Genomic DNA, 6,147 nt, shown 5'->3' on the forward strand with positions numbered 1-6,147 from the left:
TGGAGACCTCTGATGCAGCACAATTCCTTCATCCCCTTCTCCAAAACCCCCTCTTCCAATTCCACTGAAGAGAAAATCTGATGCAAATCTGGTGTAAGCAGGCTCAGATATATCTACCACTATAGATAGTAGAGGTGACTCACAAATCCAAGCCTATCAAATACATCACTAACAAATTACATGTTTAATTTTTTTTTGAAATTAGGGATCATGATATGAAAGTTATCAGAATCAAAACTGTCACTAATGTTTAAAAGGAAAACACCTGGACAAATAGATTCAGAGAAGGCCTTGAAGAGAGGGTTCTCATGCTTCTAGGCCTGATAACAAAAACTATCACAAAATACCACAAAAACCACAACCTTGCACAAAGGCCATAGCAACCTTACACAAAATACACTTCTGTGAGGACATCTATCCAGCAACCACCTGCCCAACCTTCAACTGACATCGACCTTGTTGTTGATCTGTATAGTTGAAGATAACTGTATCGAAACAATTACATAAGCCTCTTCATTTTTCCTTTATTTGTTTCTACTCCTCCATGCTTCCAGGTTGATCGTTTTTCTGTTAAAGACCTTGTCTTCCTTCACCATTTGAATCTACATAGTTTCTTTTGTCAGGCATGTTCCCATTGCAATGTCCTCCTCCCTAAGGTCTGTCTTTTTCCATCAGAGAGCCTTTCTCTGTTTTCTAGGTTTACAATGAGAAGGGCTCTAAAGCATTTTTGTAAAACTTTTACTGTCTTCCTAGGAACAAATCATTGACTTACAGTATTGATATTGACTTATTTACATTTCTGGGGATGAGGAATTAAAGATTTCACAAATTTTCTTCTTGAGAAGATCCAAGTTTTCACGTGAGCAAAACTGAATACGTAAATTGATATGTAAATTATGCTGCAGATAATATAGTCAAATGTTTACTTGTATTTAATTTGTTACACATGGAAATTGCATATGTGAGATAATATACTAAGAAATTATCACATTTAATGAAACGCTTTAATCAAATTCCCGATTGAATTTTTGATATCAATATCTTTTTCTTTGTTTAATCCATCTTTAGAGTGAACAGGGCTGTCTAGGCCAAAGTCCTCACTTCTATCTACATTGTCTGAGTTACAGAACTTTTTGAATTTATTATGTTGTCACAGGAAGTTTCCTATTGCTTGTTTAAAGGAGTCTCTCTCAATATGATGCAGAATCCAAAAGCCCTGAAAGGCGGATATCCTGAGTTTCTGTTACCGGAGCCAAAGGTTGCCAATTTCTTGTAGATCCTGCTACAGTTAAACTTCATTTAAGTAATCATTAAAAGCTGCATTTATTCCCTCACTTGAAATTTTGATTTCACACTATTAGGACTAATTCTCTAAGTCTTTGCTAAGTAATGTTCCTCCTTTTCTTGTAGCTTCACTCTGATGATCTCTATATGCAACATCAATTGACATAAAGTACATTCGGGGCAAGAGAGTTTCCTTAAATATTACTTCGTTATTCAAAATAATCACAAAAGTACTCATCGAGGGAAAACTTGTGACGATTCATATATAGGGAAATACTTTTTCTGAGGCATAATTCTGTAAAGAAATTCACCTTAATTTGAATATATATGGGAAAATATCCTTGTTCACTAGTAGTCTATATTCACTGTTTTCTTCCCTCATAGACCAGCCAGTTCACTATTATTCTCCAAATGATGTGTGCCTCTGTAGAGTCTAGGCTATCTGCATACCTAATTTTTCCCACAAATTACTGTTTTGAATTGCAGTGAATTCAATTCAAGGGGATGTCATTTATAAACAGTGCAAATATACACTGCACAAGGGATCTTAGAAATCATATGCATGGTTTGATCCATAAGCTCATATGAGCGTGCAATGTCAACTTCTTTCATGTTTTTTTTAAAGCCACTTAAATTCTATTTTAAGCCACCATCTGTCTGTGCTCTTAGGGCAGTTAGCCTTAAATCATTTTAAGATGCTCCACCTCTAAGTACTGTGATAGTGATAGAGATGTCACCAGTCAGGTGTGCTAGGAAACTGACTCGGAGTTGGAGATTTGCATGCAAGGAAGTTGAAATGGATATTCCCAACACCTGCGAAGAGTGAAAGCAATAGGATTGGGCAGAGCAGGAAGCTGGCTGCAATGCAATCACTATCATGGCCGCGGCCCGCTCTACAGGGATCTTGGTGAGTTTACCTAATGACCTCAAATTGGAGCAAGCAAGCCAGGCCATTATATTTGTGTACCAAGCAGTTCTCGGATGTGGGATGCCTTGAGAAGGGACATGAACTTGGATGAAGGAACTTTACTGTGCTGTGAGTGTTGTTGCCAGGAGTCAGCTGTCAACACTCGCAGGAGACGGGGAATTATGCTTTAGTCACTGAGGTGGCACCTAGTGCCAGACCACAGCCTTGTTAAACAGAGCCAGAATTTGGAGGATGGATGGTGGGTTTAACATTTGGGGCTTGACATCTTGTCCCCACAAGCTGCTGCTGGCCTATTCCTTGTCCATTTCTGTGTGGCCTGTTTAGGCCCACCGGCTTCCTGCTTCTTCTTTACCATATCTGGAATGCAAAAGTCTACTCGTAATTTGGCCCATGGTCCCTTCTTCTTAGACATATCCTTGTAGCTATTTTTTTTAAAGATGACTAGGCCTTCTAGAATATTTCTAAGAAACTGCCTAAGTCACCACTGCTACCAAGAGGCCTTTGCTTTTTCCTCTTCTTAACTATGGGAAAGGAAGGTAGGAATGTAGGGAGTGAGTATTTTCTAAACTGGAAAAAAGTCATTTTACCCTATATAATTTTTGTTAGCGAATTCCTTCTTTGCACTTACTCCACAATCTTTCCAAATTCTCCCAAATGCTCAAGCTTTTAAAAAACAAAAGACAGAAATGATAGCAGGTTATTATTTTTTCCACCAAACCTTTTGTTTCTATTCCTTTACGTCAATGAGCTTAGAATAACTGCTCCTGAAACTGGGAAAGGGACTTGGGAAAAGAAAGAAAAAAAAAGCTCTCAAAGTTTAACATCACAAAACGTTATAGTCACTGTTACTTTATATTTATTTATTTATTTATTTATTTATTTATTTATTTATTTATTTTTGAGATGGAATCTTGTTCTGCCACCAGGCTGCAGTGCAGTGATGCAATCTCAGCTCACTGCAACCTCTGCGTCTTGGGTTCAAGCGATTCTTCTGCCTCAGCCTTCTGAGTAGCTGGGACTACAGGCGCCGCCACCACACCCAGCTAATTTTTGTATTTTTAGTAGAGATGGGTTTCACCGTGTTAGCCAGGATGGTCTCGATCTACTGACTTTGTGATCCACCCGCCTCGGCCTCCCAAGGTGCTGGGATTACAGGCATGAGCCAGCGCGCGTGGCCTTGTTTCGTAATTTTTACATCATATATCCCCTGCATTAGACCAAGAGCTTGTAAAAGCCAGAAGACATACACCATTTCTAGTTCAATTAGAGATGTTTACTGATAAAACTGATTCTTCCATCTGATGGTGGTATTTGCAGTTACAGTAATGTAGATGACAATCTAAGTTATGTTCTATAAACTGTGTCACTGACATCTCAATCTACAGCTAACTTTAATTTTTTAGAAGCAGTGGAGTGGGTTGTATAGGTTTAGAAATACATCCATCAAGCTAGTTAAGTGAGATGGATTCAAACCTTCAACTCACTGGAATATTTACCAAATTGACTATTCATTCTCTAAAGGAGCCATATAAACAAGGTACTTTCTAAAATTCAAAATTATGTAAGGTTTTATTTCCTTTTTATGCTGTTATGAATTGGATTGTAGAGGTTATAAGGTGAAATAAGATTACTTTTACAGTAAAACATACAACACATTGTCACAAGAGGGCAGCCTTTGAACATGAATTGCTTCTCAGGCATCCTTGAAATTTTGAGAGTTACTTTAATTCACACAACTAAATAATAAAACACTACAGAGGATCTAAGAAGATACTTTGACTTACGCATATTGTTACATTTTTATTACTGCTAGTGGAAGATGTAATCTATAAGGAAGGCAAGGGCTGAATTTGTTTTATGTAAAAAGACAAATTTCTTTGGGTTGTAGCTTTCAAACATCAAGATAGTAGGTCAATGTCTAAATGAGTGTATCAAAGTTCTCACACTAGCACATGTAAGTCCACCTCTTATCTAGCCAAAATTCTAACCAAGCAAAGGCAAGGTGGAAGAACCAGACAAATATAAGTGTCTAGGATACATAATTGCCACTGGATTTTATGGTTTAGTTTTCATCCTGCCAAGTTTCTCTAAGAGACATGTTATTTGGAGAGGTTGCTAAAGTGTAATTGCATGATGTCTCTGTGTACGGTTGGTCTGGACCTCTCTCTGTCCAGTGGTTGCCCTCAACTGGTTAGAGCAACTTCTCTAAAGATCATGCTTATGTCCCTGGAGCAGTCCACAGCACTATCAATGTCTGACCTCCACCTTGTTCCAATTAATATTTCTGTACTTACTGAATTGGAAAACATACAGGTGTTTTCTGCCTGGTCACTTGTGGTTTTACAACACTCTCCCCCTCCCCACCACTGCCCCAGGTGATTTTGATGCCAGCCAAAGTGTGAGAACTACTGGCAGCTGCTGGCAGAGAGCAACAAAGGCCCAAACCCTCTGCGCGATTTCAAGACCCGTATCTGCTTTTCAGCTCTATGTCCTTCTCCTTCTCACAGCGGAGCCCACGCCTCCTCCCTCAGCACTTGCAGGCTATGCTGTCCAGCCTGTGTCCAGGATCAGTCCTGACGTAAGGCACGTGGGGTTTAAGGAGTTCTCTTTTCAGTCTTGTTTCTGCACCATCTCTGACAGTTATATTCTAGTTGTAATCATGGGGCTTCCTCCTTTTGTTTCCAGTCCCATGCTCGTTTTCTCTATCACATTCTGCCTTGTAATAACCTAAATCTTCTGGTGGGCAAGCTTCTTCCTCAATCCAATTTGTGTTTATGAGTTCCTGCTTTGGGGATTGGCTTCGTAATCCAGGTATTGCTACTGCCTTGAATGCGGAGACTGCATCCTTCTGTCTGGATTTCTTGAGTTTCTGGATAGTAAACCTTATTAGGGCCCCTTTTTCCTAGAATTGGAGCCTCTACTTTGTTCTTGCTACTTTAGTTCACCAGAAAGCGCGATCTCTGCCTAAATTTCAAAGTGTTGGCTTGTTTAAATATCCTTTTGTGAGACTTTTGTCTTCCTGTGGGGTGATTTTTACATCTTACATACAATTGCTAATCCTTTTATCTTGAATGTAATTGAAATACTTTAATCTGTGTTACCAGCAACAAGAACCCTTTTATGAGATGGAGAAGGCAGGTCAGTCTCATAACATGTGTCCCCCTCTGTGTGTTGAATTTATGTCAGAGCCAGGCTGTTTCCTACCTGGTGTCTCTCACCAAATTGCAGTGTTTATGTCCTAGGAGGTGCCCAGTAAATTCTAGAGTTGATACAAGCTGTAATTTTAGAGAAATTCAATTAAGTTGCTTAATTTAAGCAAAAGTTGCTTAAATTAAGCAACTTAATTGAATTTCTCTAAAATTAAGCCCAAAGCAAGTAGAATTAGATTATATACAACCTAATCAACTTTTTTTTTTTTTTTTCTGAGGATGACCAAGATTTGGGCTTCAGTGACAACAGTTGTCCCCTAAATATTAATACTCAAAATCTAGAATCACCAGTACAATGTTGAATAGAGGTGACGAACACACACATCCTTTTCTTGTCCTAATCTGTGTGGTTTAAACATTGACGCTTTCACCATTAAATATAATATTGTTTATATGTTTTGTTGTGGATGCTTTCCATCACTTCGAGAAAATTTCTTTTTCTAGCTTGCTGAGAGTTTTTTCTTTTTTTAATCAGCAATAGATATTTCTCCAAATGAAATATCCAAATGACCAACAGGTACATGAAAAAGATGCTCAGCATCACTAATCATCAGGGAAATGTAATTCAAAACCACAGAGATATTGCCTCAAGCCTGTTAGAATGGTCTTATTAAAAGAAAAAGATAATGAGTGTTAACAATGGGGAGAAATTGGAACACTTGTACAGTGTTTCTGGGAATGTAAAACTGTGCAGCCTCTATGGAAAGCTGTACGGTGGCTCCTCAA

Source organism: Symphalangus syndactylus, chromosome 21 (genome assembly GCF_028878055.3).
Source record: "Symphalangus syndactylus isolate Jambi chromosome 21, NHGRI_mSymSyn1-v2.1_pri, whole genome shotgun sequence".
Lineage (NCBI taxonomy): Eukaryota > Metazoa > Chordata > Mammalia > Primates > Hylobatidae > Symphalangus > Symphalangus syndactylus.